The sequence below is a fragment of the Paroedura picta genome, chromosome 7, assembly GCF_049243985.1.
Source record: "Paroedura picta isolate Pp20150507F chromosome 7, Ppicta_v3.0, whole genome shotgun sequence".
NCBI classification, from domain to species: Eukaryota; Metazoa; Chordata; class Lepidosauria; order Squamata; family Gekkonidae; genus Paroedura; species Paroedura picta.
Genome location: NC_135375.1, coordinates 102,076,729 through 102,094,371, shown reverse-complemented (window position 1 = coordinate 102,094,371; position 17,643 = coordinate 102,076,729). Strand labels below are relative to the sequence as shown.

At 45.0% G+C, this 17,643-nt stretch overlaps 1 long non-coding RNA gene across 3 annotated transcripts; it reads right to left on the bottom strand.

Annotated features, from left to right (window-relative positions):
- Window positions 1–3,537: 3,537 nt before the first annotated feature.
- On the bottom strand, window positions 3,538–16,574 carry LOC143841462 (uncharacterized). 3 transcript variants are annotated; one of them, XR_013232693.1, is made up of 6 exons: window positions 16,440–16,574; window positions 12,489–12,815; window positions 11,049–11,127; window positions 8,629–8,724; window positions 7,240–7,273; window positions 3,538–5,258 (listed from the first exon to the last, which is right to left on the bottom strand). It is a non-coding gene; the product is annotated as an uncharacterized LOC143841462 (long non-coding RNA). The 3 variants fall into 3 exon arrangements; XR_013232694.1 differs by lacking the exon at window positions 12,489–12,815; XR_013232692.1 differs by lacking the exon at window positions 16,440–16,574 and having other exon boundaries at window positions 12,489–13,133.
- Between the last annotated feature and the right edge of the window lie 1,069 nt (window positions 16,575–17,643).

The window sequence follows — 17,643 nt, the reverse complement described above, 5'->3', positions numbered from 1 at the left end:
ACTCAATACCGGGTGGTTTGCCAGTGCCTTCCCCAGTCATTACAATTTACCCCCCAGCAAGCTGGATACTCATTTTACCGATCTCGGAAGGATGGAAGGCTGAGTCAACCTTGAGCCGGCTGCTGGGATTGAACTCCCAGCCTCATGGGCAGACAGCTTCAGACAGCAGTTCTGCTGCCTTACCACTCTGTGCCACAAGAGGCTCTATCCTCCAAGTTACCACCCTTCAAATACAGCAATCATGTCCCCTCTCAAATACAAAGGCTGTGGGTCCAGAGGGAGCAGATACCCCGTTGTGCCTGGTAGCCATTGATTTGCCCAGTCTCCTTTTAAGGCCCTTCTGAGTGGCCAGCTGTTGCTGCATCCTGGGGCAGCTGGTCCCACCATTCAAATATGTGCTGTATGAAAAGGAGTTCCCTGGGGAATCTCCCACCCTTCACCGTCACTGAATGACACAACCCCAAAATGGCCTGTTACCATCTTAAAGCAGGTCGCAAATATGGCTGGGGCTTCCAACAGGGCTCCCAACTATGGTGGCCAACTCCAGCCTGGGGAAGCTCCTGGTGATTTGTGGGTGTGGCCTGTAGAAGGAGGTCTGTCGGGAGAGACTTTGCCTAGAATCTCCATGGTATACCATAGAGCAGGGGTAGTCAAACTGCGGCCCTCCAGATGTCCATGGACTACAATTCCCAGAAGCCCCTGTCAGCATTCGCTGGCAGGGGCTTCTGGGAATTGTGGTCCATGGACATCTGGAGGGCCGCAGTTTGACTACCCCTGCCATAGAGTTTGCCTTCTGAAGTTGCCATTTCCTCCAGAGACATGACCTCAGTGGTTTGGAGACAAATTATAATGCTTCGTGACAGAGCGTCTGCTTGGCATGCAGAAGGCCCCAGGTTCAAACCCCGACATCTTCAGCTGAAAGGATCAGGTAGGAGGTGATGCGAAAGACCTCCCCCGGACATCCTGGAGAGCTGGCTACTGGCCATCTGAGCAGACTGGACTGGCTTAGATGGACCTGTGGTCTGCTTCAGTGTAGGCACCCCTCAGCCCTACTCATTTAGCCAATCCCAGGCTCTAACTACCTGCACAAATCCTCCCTGCCACTGACATCACCAAGTTGCAGAACAGAACTTCTTTCCTCTCTGGTTTTATTCCCCATCCCTTTCCTTCCCAATTGCACACGGCTTGTCTCAGATCTGCGGAGGTACACCTGGGGTCTTCTTGGGGCTAATTCAACCACACGGGTCGAAATCCCCAGGACTCCTGCGTCACTGACATGAATATCTAAGGACAAAGCAGCAGAACTGCAGGAAGGTGAGGCGGGTCTCTATTTTCTTTTCTTATGAACTACTTTCCCCTCCCGTGGGGACCCAAAGTAGCTTACAACATCATTCTCCTGTAAGGTAGGCGAGAGAGTGTGACTGGGGCAAGGTCACCCAGCAAGCTTCCGTGGCAAAGGAGGATTCAAACTAGGGGTTGATATTAGATTTGGGGTTTTGGGTTCAGTAAAGGTTTTAGATTCTGCTGTGACTGAAGTTGTTCTGGCTTTCTTGTAGTTCGGAGACTGACAGAAAGCCTGACGCACCTGAACAAACCTCTTAAAATTTCTGGTTCCAGGTGGAAATTGAATACCAATTTCATTACGCTGCTGATCTGCCTGTGTGATAAGGCGGTTAATATGGCTGCGATAATTATACCCTAATCTTAATACCAGACTGTAAAATGCACCAGACAGAAAAGTCAGCGATTATCTACAGGGGAGTAAAAGAGAAAAGGAAGCACAAAGCAATTGATTTGCTGATCCAGGAGTATTACTTCATGCAATTAAAACAACACCATTCTTTGTCAGGCAAAAGTGGCCCGCATTCTGTCAGATCCGCCTCCCCCCCCCCCCCCCCCGGTCTTTAGAATGGCCTGTCAGTCAAGGTAGTGGAAGATCCCTAATCAGATCTTCAGCATTGCTCACAACAACCCTGTGAGGTGGGTTAGGCTGAGAGCATGTGACTGGCTTAATGTCTCCAAGCAAGCTCCCATGTCAGAGTAGGGGTTTGAACCTGGGTCTCCCAAACTGTACCCCTACCTCTAACCACTACAGTCAAACACCTTAACACTTCGGAGTGAGTCACAGAGGATGGGTCTACCCCTGTGGTCTCCACCCCGTGAGTTGGGAAACCTCAATCTGGTTGTAGATTTCCACCTGCTGGATCTCAAGCTGCTAGGGATGCCAGTCCTTGGGTGGGACCTGGGGAGTCCCTGGTTTTACAGCTCATCTCCAGTCAACAGAGATCAGCTCCCCTGGAGAAAATGACTGCTTGGGAGGGTGGACTCCACAGCATTGTGCTCCACTGAGGTCCCTCCCCACCCACTCCCAGCTCCACCCCCAAAGTCTCCAGATATTTCCCAACCCAGAGCTGGCAACCCTAGCACTTGCCATCTTGTTTTTTTGCTGATGCACAAGCATATAGTAAGGGTCTCGCATCCCCTACCTCTCTTTGCAGTCATGCTTAGAGGACCTCTCTCTCTCTCTCTCTCTCTCTCTCTCTCTCTCTCTCTCTCTCTCTCTCTCTCTCTCTCTCTCTCTCTCTCTCTCGTTCTCTAGGCCCCATTTGGAGGTGGCCAATCCTGGTGCAGCCTCTGAATCTTCGTACCACTCAGAGAAGTCAGAGTGCAACATTGGAACTTCAGGGTAAGATTTCAATTAGGCAAAGTGCTGGAGCGCAGATATTCAGAAAGTGCCAGGATCCCAGAACGATCCGTCCCTAATGCACAGCTGCTGCTAACAGGAGGGAAATGACAGGCAGTTGGATCACAGATCTCCCACCGTCTCGCCTACTTAGCCCTGCCGAGTCTGATCTCTGGCATGGTGTGTAACTTGGCACTGCAGGCCTAGCCCCAACCTCAGCAGGCAGGGGCACCCCATCTAAAAATGGAACTCGCTATTGAACAAACGCCTCTGACTAGTGCTTCGGTCAAAGGATAAAAAGAAAAGGCTTCAGATGCTTTAAAAGCTAAAGAGACTTGCCAAGTGGGCAAGATGAGGGCAGGGTGGATTCTGGTGCTGCCTCCACCTTCCTCTGCAACTGGAAGCAAACAGGCCTTGGTCCTGTTCAGGATGGCAGAATACAGTGCCCAAAATGTATCAAAATATTTTGGGGAAGAATGCTTTTGTATGCTCAGGAGTCAGTCAGGGTTTTGAAATTTCAAATCTGAATGGATCTGGGGTCACTGTGGTGGGTAGTTGTGAATTTACTGCATTCTGCAGAAGGTTGGACTAGATGACCCTGGAGATCCCTTCCATGATTCTATGATTCCAATTCTGAATCAATAACCTCATTTGGGGAGGGATGAAGGAGTAAAAGATTGTTAGGGGTTAAGCTTAACATAAATTTCCCGATTATAGTTCTGGTTCTGTAACTGATGGGGAGGGAGAAATACCCAGAGATTCAGGTCAACTGGGCTCCCTGTTCGAAGCTTTGAGTCCCTACCAGGGAGACAGCTAGGGCATAATTGGAGAAATAACTGGAAGACTTTGTATGAACTGAAACCTCCTAAAATAGTTATGTTCTAAACCACCCTGCCCACCCTCGTAGGATGCACCCCTTTTTCCCTCCAACTTTGCCCTTCCCCTCTTTGTGAGAAAGCTTTGTCAATAAAAAACAGAAGCAAAGTTATTAAAACTGCCACCAAGTCAAAGATACCTTAATTGCATGCCTTTTGACTGAAGCTGACATACATCTGCACATGAATAAAAACAATAGCTCTGCTGACAAAAAGCATTCTTTGTTTTTAAAGTGACACTCCTTCCTATCACAGCAGACCTGTCTTAGAAAAGCAGCCATTCCTACATTGAAGAGAAAAAGGCATGCTGCTTCTAACTTACGTTAAAAATAATTTTTAAAATGTCTGAATCTTGCCTGATTCAAGGGCAACATTTTAATCTACCCAAAGGTTTTCAGTTGCTTATAACCGTTCAATCATGCAGCCCTTTTTATTCTTGAGAAAATCCACAGAGAAAGGGAACAAGATCATTCTCCCCCCCCCCAGACTATTTGCAAAGCATCAGCCAAAGGTTAGGCTACTGCAGAACAGATAAAAAATATTAATTATTAAACTCTACAAACGCACCAGAAGAACCGCCAAAAAGCTGGGTTGAAGCAAAGACTTGGCTGTCTCCATTGGCCATATACGGATCACCTGACATGCGATCAGTGAAAGCTGTTCCCAGATTTTCTGCAAGGCTGCAGCTCCTGTTTGCTGTCAGGTCAGGCCTGCACCTGTATGCTGCATATTGTAGGGTTGCCACCTAGGAAATATCTGGAGTTTCGAGGAAGGGTATGATGTCATAGAGTCCATCCTCCAAAGTAGCCATTTTTACATCTGGTATCTGAAGAAGTGTGCCTGCACACAAAAGCTTATACCTTGAATTAAACGTAATTGGTCTTAAAATGGCCTAGAAGCAAACTTTGTTCTGTTGTTTCGGACCAATACGGTGACCGCCAGAATTGATGTCTATCACCAGTCAATCAGTTGTAATCCCAGATCTCCAGTCCTACCTGGAGCTTGGGAACCGTATGCACATGGCCTATTTTTGCAGCCCTTAGAGGAATCTTGAAGTTGCATTATGACTCAAGGGTTCTCCCTGGCCCGGGACTTTTTTGGTACGCTGCAATTATTTTTTAATTTCAAAGTGTGCGAAGAGACTTGCTAACCAACAGCCAAGGGGAAGAGACCTTGTGCCCCATGAATGGCTTTCTGGCAACTGTGGAGCTTTTGCTGGCCAGTTTCTTGGGGTGCCAGGCTTCCCTTCCGCTTGACATGCCATGGCACAGTCTGCAGCGAGGGAGGGAGCCTGCGTGCTCCATACTGGCATTTTGCATCCGCTGCTAGGCAGCAGAGAGAGCTTGCTGGCTGGCTCATCCGCTGGCTTGCTTGGAAGGGATCGGAAACTTCCAGTTTCTGCAAGGGAGCACTCCCTCGGATAATGAGTCAAGCGGAGGCTTTGGATTTGTGCAGGTTTTATTTGTTCTTAAGAGGCAGGAGCATGCAAACGGCTGGGGCTCAAGCCCGGCTAGATGAGGTCTGGGATGCTGGGGCTCAAGCAAGGCTAGATGAGGTCTACCAGTTTCCTCCATCGCCCCAGCTATGTGGTCTGCGGCTTGGTGGGGAAGGGAAGTCCCGCCATCCGAGGTCCTGTGGGTGGGGCTCCCATAGAACACGCTGTCCCCTCACTGACCAGCAAGATGGGGTAGTGGAACCCACTATCAGAAAATGTAATTTAATTATTCTTGTTAATCACTGTTCACAGCTTTCACTGCTTTCTGTCACATCCGACTAATTGCCTTGCTCTAAGAAATAGAACAGTGGGCTGGAAAGGAGAGAATTGTGCTCTCTAATGCCTAGAAATGTTATTTCATGTTTGCGTTTTGGATGGGAGAGAATAATTCCGCCCCCTCGCCTTAAAAATATTTGTTGCTTCTAAAGTGAGAGGAACTTCTGGAAAGCTTTAAAAAAATCTAAAGTAAACCATAGTTTATTTCTTTCACCTTAGCAGCCCTCATCTATTACTACACACATAATCTTACCTATTATCTCACCTGTTTACATGTAGAATCTTTGAGAAAGCACTGCTGCATCTTCTTTGACCACCAGCATGCTTTTAAAACATTTCTTGCATAACCAATTTCATTTCATGACCTTTGCAATGTTAATAAAAGAGCTGACTAAAGAGACGAAACCTCTCTCTCTCTCTCTCTCTCTCTCTCTCTGACCTAGCCTGAAAGCGGACTCATTACATGGAACCAACTACTTCATCTGTAGAACAGATGGATGTGTGTTTTCTTTCTGACATGTTTGAAAGAGGAGATCACTGCAAAGCCCTTCTTCCACAGGGTGACTCTGCTTGCTTACTCATGTTGCAACATACAGTTTATCTCAGTACTAGCAAATATGTACATATATACCCGAAAATGTATTTGCGTTAGGGTACTGAGCCGACCCTGCTAATGAACGTAACCTTCAGCACAATGCTCTTCTTGAGGAGCATCGCATAACTTCATTAAGCCACTGTGAAAGTAGAGTCTACCACAGGTCAGACTAAACTGGCCAGCTTCCAGGTGGGACCTGGAGATCTCCCACAATTACTGCTGATCTCCAGACTCCAGAGATCAGTTTCTCTGGAACAAAAGGCTGCCTTGGAAGATGGGCTGTATGGAATTATATCCCACTTGAAGTCTTTCCACTAACCAAACCCCACCCTCCCAGATCTACCAAGTCTAGGAATTTTCTAGCCGGGAGCTGACAATGTTAGGTGTAGATGGGCCTCTTCAGGGCATAGTTACACCACAAGCATCAAATTTCATCCAAATGAATTGTCATGGCTTCTCTCAGTGAATCTGAGAAAGTGTCATTTGGTAAGGATGCAGAGAATTCTGTATTTGGGATCCCAGATAGCCCCATCAGAAATCTGCAGTTGACAGGGTTGCCCACCCAGAGACAGTGTACATTAAATCAGTTTAAGACTGGAGTGCATAGGTATCGTCAAATGCATGACTATGCTTTCCCCTGAGCACTACCTACTTGTGGGCATGGCTACAATTTTGCTGGCTGGGAGTAGTATGGGTCTCATGCAGGACTGCCCAACTCCAGGGTTAGAATTAGAACTCATCCTCAGGCAACAGAGATCTACTCCCCTGGAGAAAATTGCTGCTTTGCATGGTGGACTCTGTGGAATTATAGTCCCCTCTCCTCCCTAAACCCTGCCCTCAAGCTCCACCTCTAAATCTACAGGAATTGGTTGGCAACCCTATAATGCAAAGGAATGTTTGTTTGTTTTTTGTAATTATGGTCCTAAAAGGCAATACAGATCTAAAGCCACGCCCTTTCATGTCCTAAGCAACTCTGTCGCTTGATAATGAGCAGGGAAGGAATACACTCCCAAATCCATGCTACAGAAAACAGCTCTATCAAAGAGCTTCCAAACATGAAATATTATTGCCCTACATCTGGAACAATGGAGAAGACTGTTCCTCCACATCAATTGAGTAGGAAATAACATTTCTTTATAGGGAGATGTATTCCATACTCTAGGACCCCCAAAATATCTGCTACGTATTTGGTTACCATTCTAGTCTAGTCAAAATTAAGGACTTTCCATGATGGACAGACAGCCCTATCTGTTTTAGTGCACCTGAATAAATATTGTGTCATTCATTCATAACCACTTGAATTTGAAAGTCTCACCTTGTTCCATGGGCTTCTGACAGGGAAGGACGGGCTATAGAAATAAAGTGTTTTTGTTGTTTTCAGTCTTAAAACGGTTTAGTTCATTTATTTATTTAGATAATTCTACCCCATTCTTCTGGGGACCCATAGACGTTTACATCATCCTTCCCTAGTGCATTTTATACCATTTATAGATTTATAGCAAGGATGGTTATAAATATTTTACGCTAATGTTATATCATCAGAATTTGATATTTTGTTTCCAAATAGATACATGTCTGTCTCTTGCAGCTGGGAAGTACCTAATGACTGGTGGTAGAAAGTGCCTTCAAGCTGCTGCTGATTTATAGCGATGCGTGGGGGTTTTAAGGCAAGAGAGGAATAGGGGCCGTTTCCCATTGCCAGCCTCTCTGTTGCAACTCTGGACTTCTTCGGCAGCCAAGTACTCCAGCCAAGTACTAACCAGGGCAAACCCCCTTAGCTTCTAAGATATGATGGGATCGGGCTACCTTCGCCATAACTTGATCCCAGTATAAATATTAGGGGAAAATCCCCAAATGAATGCAAAGTAGATAAAGGTAGCCACATAAGAAAGCATGAATAGCCTTGGTCAAAGGTTTAGGAAAAGTAGCACTTTGTCTACAATAGTGGGTTTCGTAGACTTTGGGAAGTTTACAAGCCTGTCAGGAGAGAAACAATCACCCCCAATATTTTGACTCAGACTTGGGAATATATTATTCTTGAAGGGGGGGGCCATTTTAAAATATCATAGCAAACATCTTTAGTACTATTCATTAGTTATCTGGCACATCTCATTAGCCCCTGGAAGACAGAGTCACATAAATATCTCAATATCAATAACTGCATTTATACAATATTTTCCTTATGCCTTGCATAGGTATCAATCTTTCCAAGGCAAACTAATTAGTTTAAGTGTTAAGCTTTCAATAGTAGCCTAGCATTTGGTTAAAACTCCTTTGTATGAGTCACATTCACTGGCTAAATACTGTAGCTCCAGTGCTACGCAGGCTTACCCCGCTGAACAAAATATAGACTTTTGGGGAAATGCATTCAGAATAGCACTCCACGTGCAGCAAAATGAGCAAGAACAAGGTAGACCATCAGGATTGGCTGCTGTTTTGATGGCCAGGAAAACTTACCAACAGCACAGCCAGTAGCCGTTAGCAAATGCCCATAAAGCTGTGACAATCAAAAGCGGATCACTTATAAATCCCATTAAACTGAGATATGCAGTACAGTTTAAAAATACATTAACCCATAGGACAGATTATGGTTTTTCAGCAAGTGTAATGTTATAAAAACAAAATTCTTCAGAATTCATCATTTTTATGCAACCCGAGTGAAAGCTGTTGCTTAACCTATCTCAGTAGATCATTTTTATCTCACCTTTCCGTCAAGTTCATGGTGGAATAAATGGTTCTCCCAACACCATGTTATCTTCACAACAGTCCTGTAAGGATTCCATGGGGCTATCTCATTCTGCTGTGGTTGCAAAACAGAAGTGATCTTTTCACTAATGTCCACACTGCATTGTCATTCATTTGTACAACTTCTAGCCCTCTCCTCCCCACTGAGCTGCAAGCTATTCATACCGGCTTTCCCATATGCTACCAGTGGGTTTTTCTTGCCTTTTCTTTTATAAAAACAGTTATTAATGCTATAGTGATGTATCAGTTACTGATTTTTTAAAAAAAGAAAAGCTACTTGTGAGTGTGCCATTGCTACTGTGAATGCCTCTGCATTTCAAGTGGTGAAGAGAGCCACATGGAGCGTGTCCATGGAGAGAGAGACACACACAGTCAGACTGATTGACTGGTTGTCCAGTGCCCTTCCTAGAGTGGGGATCTGAATCTGGGTCTTCTGAATTCTAGCCTAACCCTTAACACAGCTTTCTCAACTTTTTTACTGTTGAGAAACCCCTGAAACATTCTTCAGCCTTCGAGAAACCCCAAAGTGGCACGATCATGCAGAATATGGGTGGGAAGCACAGCTGCATACGCACCCACCTGGGGCCCATCCCCATCCCCATCATTGACCATTTTGGGACAGTGGGGTGGGTCATATCACCTGACAAATGTTTAACACATTTTTAAAAATATATAAACGATTAATTAACCCAAACCTATTCAGGAAACCCCTCTAGGGCTGCTAAGAAATCCCAGGGTTTCAGGTTGAGAAAACCTGCTCTAACATCTACCCACTGCCCCACACACTCCCTTTCCTTTAAGGGCAGCAGTACATCAAACAGTTGTCCCCAGAGCTGAATTGGGCAATGGGGGGTATTTAAATAGAAGCATCCGGTTGTGAAAAGTGTCATTAACCCTTCCACAGTCTCCAGTTTTTCCATGCACCCCCCTCCCCCCATTTTCTGGTTTCCTTTGAACCAACCTGACTTCATTTTTGAGCTTAGCTGTGAAACAAATGTATGGGGTAGGGGGTGCTTGCTGATAGCATTCACAAGGAAGGGGAAGGGTCAAGCGCCCTCTTCCTCCATGCTGGTACTCCCTTACAAATGTGTCTGCTTCAGCATCCATCCATCCATCCATCCATCATATGGCATGTATGTAATATAGCCAGGAGATTGTGAGATTTTCTGGCTGCCAGGCAAGAGATGTCCGGGGGATTGGCGTTGCCTGCCCCCCGGTTCACAATCCTACTGTTCCTTGGAGGTCACCCTTCTAAGTGCTAGCCATTGCCTGCTCCCCGGTTCACAATCCTACTGTTCCTTGGAGGTCACCCTTCTAAGTGCTAGCCAGAGCTTCGCTTCTGGGATCTGATGGGATTGGGCTTGCCTGCTTCAGGAATTATGAGGGGAAAGAGTAGAGACAGTGGTATTTCCCTAGTGATGTTTAATTTTGCCCTAAAATGCAATAGTTAAAGGAAAGGGGGAAAGCACCAGGATGCTTTTCAGCAACCATATGCTCTAAAGTAAGAAAAAGTGTCTGTCTTAGGTGGCAGATGTTTGGTGCCATTAAAGGTGACAAAAGGAGGTGACATATCTAACCCATAGGACATAATCCCTTGGGAACATCTCCTGTGCAAAAATACCATTGAAATTAATGGCAAGTACGCTTTTAGGTTTCCTGCCCCAGGCACTAGATCTTGAGCCAGCCGGTCCATGTAGCGCAAAGTTTGAAAACACATCCATATTTTTCTTGGATTAGAGCTTTAAATTGCCACAAGTAAAGGCCCTTAAATAACAAAATAGTGGGCAAGAAAATGTTGACGAAGACATTGGGTGAAGAAAAAGTGGCAATTAGAGCAAATTTGTCTATTATATAAATAATCTGGTCTACAAAGCTATTACATTTTTGTACAGATTAAATTAATCCTAAAACAGAAATACCATATCTTTACTCAGCAGAAATATTCTGCTTTCCAAAGGGACCTCACAGAAATTACTTTAAGAATAGCTACATGTTATCTTCTTTCAAACAGAAACGATCCCTACCTCCTGTTTCATTTAGCAACAAGCCACTCCCTTAGGTAAAAAGAGTATTCCATCAATCAAAGAAAGAATAATTTTGCTGTATCTTTACATAACTTGGGGGGTCTGGGGAAGAGTTCCAATAGGGGAAAATAATTTTGAACACCCCCCCCCCTGCAATCTTTCTGTACAGGACTGTATATAAACTCTTGGGTTCTTGAGCAGGATTATTTCCACCCCACTCTAACCTGTTTTCAACAAGTCTGTGTCCCTTAGGGCGTATTCAGTTCTCATCAGGCTCATTTTAAGTATTTTTCTTTTTCTTAGGTTAATTTACACAGTAATGGTTGTATTTATACTAACGAAGTCCTGCATCTACCGTATGTAGGAGCCCCTTTCTTGTCTCTGTTTTTGTTGCTTTAGTGACTGGCACAGGGAGATGTGAACAACGTAGAGACCTGCAAGGAATCACAGGAGGGAAAAACAGCTGATAAACATGACATGTAAATCATGTCTCTATTTCATTAAAGGTATGAGAGAGAGGATTAACACCGAGCTTGACGTACAAAACTATTCACCAGAGCTATGAGATTTTATCAACAAGTACACAAGAGAATTTTTCATCCCATTTATATTAGGAACTTCCATCTTAACTCACATTTCCCTCTCCCACCCCCCACAGCTATACCTCCTCCCATCATACCTGCACAGCTAGGTTGCTTCTATGTTTTTTTGTGGGTGGGCGTGCAGACCGTACCTGGGGACCCCTTCTGTCCATAACAAGGGCCCTGCTCGTGACTTTTGTGAATGGATACAATTCTCCTCTCAATACCAAACTTCAAAGCAAGGGGGGGGAGAATTTGGGAGAGGTTCCCTGTGATTTCAATGTGTCTAGCTTGCACATAATCCATTTTATACACTCCTGAACCTGTGCCTGTCATGTCCTCGGAAAGCACTTTCCTGGGAGCACCTTTGGGTGGCCATAACTGGGACCCCATTAATTCAATCCTCACCAAACTTGGAAGACAGCTAAAGGAAAATCAACCAAAAACATCCTGCAGTGTCTCTAGCATACTATGGGATTGTTCTGCCATGAAAAGTTTGTGATGGTTCATGGTTCACGAAGTGGGCATTATACAAACTGAGCCATATATTCCAGGTTCGTGCCCATCCCTAGCCAAGGCACAAACTAGGATATCCATTCAACTAACTTAGATAGATACTAACTAAGCCAATCACAGTACTCCTAACCCATGTATAAACGACAACAGATGACAGAGTGGTAATAGGCACTTTTTTGAAAGGCAGTTTACACAAATAGCCAACAGTGTTCTGTTCAGAATGCTTTTAGGTATTCAAAATCAGGATTTGAACACCAGCCTGGACCCACTGCTCCTCCAGGTGGGGATATTAGGGCAAGGTACCCCACCAAAGTCCTACTGTATTCCTCAACGTGGTGAGGGGGCGAACTGCGGAGGTCAGAGCCTGCAGGCCAATTATAGACGCACAGAGAAGGACCTTGCAACACACCCCGTCTTTCTTGCCAAGAAAATTCTATGGAAAGTACGTCAACTATGGTATGGAGTAGTAGGCCCCCCAGGCCACGAAGCATCATCACCCCACCAAGATAATTGAAGGAGAAGGGAAATCCTGCCTCAAACTTTTCTTCCATTCCTTCTCAGAGCAACATGTACCTACTGGATTTGCAATTCCCCTTCTCTCAACAGTTGTTAGCAGTGTCTCCCACAGACGGGAAACAGGGTTAAGTACGCACAGCACAGAAAGGATCCCATCAAGCAATGCGCTGTCAGAAAATTACCGGAATATTATGCCATTGTGACTCCATATGCAAGTGGAGGATGTCTACCAAGTGCCCCAGCTGTTGCTGTTTCTGGTTAAATCTTCAAGATGGCTTTTGCCTTGCAGGGTCACAGTCCTATGAAGCAGCCCAAGCAGTGGTTTAGCAAGCACAGTTGTGTGTGTGACATGGCATGCACTGACAGGGGTTCTGTTGTCTTCCACCACCACTTTCAAAGGTACAGGAACATTGCTGAAATGTGACAGCTGGCAACCCCATCAATCTGATTTCCTTTCAGAGAATTCCATTCCTCATTCAGGTTGGTAAATGTATGGATTGTTTCGCAGTCTATGGTAGATGGGTGTTTGGTAGATAAGAAATCAGTTTTAAAACAGTAATAGGATATCAACGTCAATTAGAGAGCTGGTTCTTTTTAATACTCCACTTTTCACTACAAACCCTTTCCTTTCCTCTCCCCACAACAGACACTCTGTACTGTAGGTGGGGCTGAGAGAGCTCTAAGAGAACTGTGGTAGTTCAAGATCACTCAGCTGGTTGCATGTGGAGGAGTGGGGAATCAAACCAGGTTCTCCGGATCAGAGCCCACCAATTTAAACCGCTACACCATGCTGGCTCTTACTAATTTAGGATTGGGGCAAAGGTAAAAGGGTCCCCTCAGTGGTGTGAAGCTGTGGGGTGGTTGCTACAAAGCACGGGATAGGGAAGATGTAGTGAGCCCATGTGGAAGCCCCATTGCGACTGTGCTGAACAGGCATCTCCAGCAACAATGAGGAAACCACTGAAGATCATAAATAACTTAAGTTTTTCCTTATTCCCAGACCACCACCCCCGCCCCGGATAGATTTGAAGCCAATTCCCATATCTGTGCCTTGGCTAAGGGGACAACAGCAGAGCCTCTATTACGTGGTCTCTTGTTGCATCCCTAATGTCTGTCTCACCCCCTTTCCTTGCCTTTAGGGTACTCCACGGATGTCGTGCCTTCCCTCCAGGATCTGGCCCTTTGTGTGGGAGAGGCCATGGCTTTTCAGTGGGAGTGGGATGTGTGTGGAGGGTCTCTTCCACCTAATGACTTTTGGAAGTGTCTGTGTGATATGGCTGGGCTATCCATGCTTCCTTTTCTGTTTTGGCCTGTTGAAAGGTCATGCTTGCAAGAGGGGATTCAAACTCCCATCTGTGGAGCTCCCAAGGACCTCCCTGGACCTGCCAGACTCCTAGCAGGCACCCTTCAGTTTTCCCTGCAGAGAAGGATGCTATGTTTGCTTCATTCCTCCCTTTTTTGTTGGGCATGATGTGAGGGGGGTGTGCTGGCATGAGTGTCCATTGGTTGTCTGTTCCTATCTATAGCTCACACAGGGGACAGTGTCACTATGCCACTCGTTGACCGGTTAGCATGGCTGGTGACTATGGACTCTACTGCACTTTCTGTGTTCTCAGGGCCTTGCGGTTGTTTTAAGAAATATTGCTTTCTTTGCTCAGAGAGAACATAGGATGTGCCTGGTACCACAGCAGCATCCAAAGTTTAGGTCCGAGCTCCATATTGTCTAAAGAGTTCTATAACTGATTTACTTAAATTTGGGTCACAATTTCTGCAAATAGAACAAAATGTTATAAGGATCAATCAAGGCCAAAAGCAATTTGGGAATCTGGATTTATCAACAGGAAGAAAAATTACCTACGGTAGCACTTCCAGACATAAATCCTGTCTATTCTCTGAGTATTATTTGCTTACTCGTTGCTCAGACTTTAGATAACAGATATTTGGAATACAGCTATCCCATTGTATCCAGAAGGCCAATTGATCTGTTGTGACATTGATAGTTTCCTTATTTTTTAAACCACTGATTTTCCTAGTTAGCCCTGATGAGATCTGGGAAGCTAAGCAGGGTCAACCCTGGCTAATATTTGGATGGGAGACCTCCAAGAAACACTAGGATCATAATGCGGAGGCAGCCAATGGCAAACCCCTCCAAACATTTCTTGCCTGGCTGCCAGATAATCCTAAAATATGATAAATAAATAACAATCCATTACAGCAGAACTGATTCTGTCTCATTTTTATAGAGAGAGCCCACCTTGAGGAACTGGAAAGTTATATTCATGTCAGTTCAGAAGCTAGGCTAGGGGTGAAAATTACTTGTATTTCTTACTTTGAGTGAGAGGTCAAAGCAGAAGACGTGAGGCATCCGCTTTCTTCTTAGTTATCTGAACTGGCCTATATGCTTATTTTCATGCCTCATAGAAGGTTAAAGGTTGGAAGCCGATTTCACCCCATAGCAGAAACACTGTTGGAAGGTGGGTCCATACACAATTTTAGTGAGTTTGGAAAAGGATACACTTTCTTGAGCAATAATTACCAAGGCTAAAGTAAGTCTCAAGAGAGAGTCTTTTTGGTCATTTGACTGATAAACACTTTCTAAGCTCCTAATTGAAGGAAATTTCAGAGTTGATCATATAAGATTCCAGCCTATGCTGACAATTTTCTAAAATTCAGAGGAATATTCTTGCATAACTATATGGGGCATCATTCTATCAAATGAATATATTTCTTCTTTTAAATAAGTAGCCTATCACATCTCTCCTTTGAAATTTGCAACTCTGTTTGCAACTGGAGTTCAAAAGTATAATTCGAAGGGAATCAGCCATGGTGAAAAAAAGTGGAACATAATGACATTATCGAACAAAAACATCTCCGTCAAATATTCACTCTCTGGTCTCTTCTTTCACAAAACAGTGGGTTCCATTTAATATTGTGCCTACCCAACAAAGAAACTGGGCATTCTTTCTCTCTGTCGCATAAGATGCTGACATAATTGAGGAATCAAGATGGGAAATCTTCAAAGGAGCAGGCTAATGATCACCTTCTCTGACAAGCACAAGTAAGGTACTTTGAAGAAAGATTCTTCTTCTGCTGCAAGCATATATTCTAGTTTGCATATGCAAACGTCTTTGGAAGTCAATTCTGAGTATGAAATCTTTTGAGTCAGTGTGTGTTGTAGATCTCAGTTTCTCCCTAACTCAAAGGGATGCAAAAACTTAACAGGAAGACATTTACAACATGGCGACTGTCAAGGCCATTATTGTTGCCTCTGACTGGCAACAATGCTGCAAGGTCACAAGCATAGGTCTTTTCATATCTTACAAAGCTTGGAGCCATGACTCTTCTCTAAATGCACTCTACTGAGTCAGACCCACGGTCTAGCAAGGTCAGCATTTTCTACTCTGCCGGGTGGCAGATCTCCAGGGTCTCAAACGGAACTCCTGCACCTCACTTTCTACCGTATCTTTTTAATGGGAGGTGCTGGGTTTTAATTCTGAAACTGTCCGCATGCCTAGCAGATGTTCAGCCTCTGAACTACAGCTCTTCTCCAAGGTGTGAGGGATGCATGTGCTCCATGTTTCAAAAACGTGTCACTATCAATACTTAAAGTATATTACAGCCTCTGCCCCTAAAAATTACAGTAGCACTAGAACACCACTGCCTGCCTATTTGGATGTTCTGTTCACACTTTTGACAGGTCTTTTACACCCCCCTAAGATATTACTAAGTGCACATGAGTGAGCCAATAAATAGTGAATACACATGAGATGTGCCAGGCCAGAAATCCCTCCTTCACAAGGGTTTATCCCATCTTTTCCTTAGGGAACACTCCCAGCCCAAAATGACCAACAGGTCTCGTCCTTGAGGAAAAACTGAGGGCGAACAAGACCTATGTTTCAAATTCAATGTGTCTTTTAAAAAACTGACACTTCTTATGCTTTTGTAACCCAAAGAAAGAATGGCTATTCATGTGCCTCGAGCATCATCCACCCCAGGTGCCTGCATAGCTGTGTCATTTTTATTTATTTATATTTATCCCCATCTCCCCCTCATCACAAGGATAGATCAACCTCACTTACAAATATATATATATATATATACTGAGGTAACCAGCAAATTAAAAGCCCACCAACCCCTTAATTTCGACGAGATACAACCCCCTTCAGGAGGCAAAATTCCACCCCACCATTTTTTGTGAGGGGAGAGAGGAAAAAACCCTCCCCTTCGTTGCCACGGAAACCCATTGCCCAACTCCCTCCCCTATGGCCTCATTCCCATTCCCTCCATAGCATATAGCCCTCTTTTTTTCTCTCTCCCCCACTCGACCAATAAGATGCCTGTTGCTAAGCGAACTGCTCATTTGAATGATCCAATCGCATGCCTTCATTCTCCTGCCCTCCTTATAAGGGGAGCAAAGCTCGGCATATTCCCGTTTAGCCCACATGGGCGCCTCCTGCTCCCGTTTAGAGCGCGGGAAAAAAAGGCTCCCCTCCCTCCCTCCCCCCACCGCGGCTCTGGCAGGCGCATTAGTCCCGCCCTATTGTGAATATTGGCGGGAGGAGGGGAAGGGGGAGGAGCTCGAGGGCGGCTGATTTGCAAGTCCGGGAACGATGGCGGGGCGGGGAGCGAAGGCAGCTGGAGTGGAAAATTCCAGTGACGGGCAAGCAGGAGCCAGGAGCGGTCTGTGCAACTTCGGCTCCGAAGCTTGACCAGACGCCTCGCCATATTGTGCACGCCAGAGAGCAGCATTGCTCCCCGCTCCCCAAGTTAGAGTTGCACGCGCAGACGCTCCTACATTTTAAAAATTCTTACGATAAAGGTCATGGCAACACGGACAAAGCGGTTTCCCGAGAACAAGCGTCGAATACTTTTTTAAAAAATAGCCCCTCCTGCAGAAAGAGCAAGGCAAGGGGCACAATAAAATCAGAGTCCAGTGGCACCTTTTAAGACCAACAAAGATTTATTCAGGGCGTGAGCTTTCAAGTGCAAGAACTCTTCTTCAGACCTACTTGACTGATTTTATTGTGCAACTTCAGACCAACACACAAGGCAAGGGAGTTAGGTTTTATAAGAAAAGTCCACGATCTAGCTATATTTATGAGGCAACCTGTACAATAAACAGATTGTAATGTTCAGTCAGACTCTGGTCCCTTAGCTGCTCCTTAATGTTTGATTTATTTTTTTATTTATTACATTTTTATACTGTCCTCTCTGGCGGCCCAGTTTGGTTCGCCAGCACTGAAGTCCATGTACCTGTTCCAGTATAATATGATAATATTATAATAGTATGAGGTACAATATGCTCTGAAATTAAACTCTGTACATTGCTTCACCATC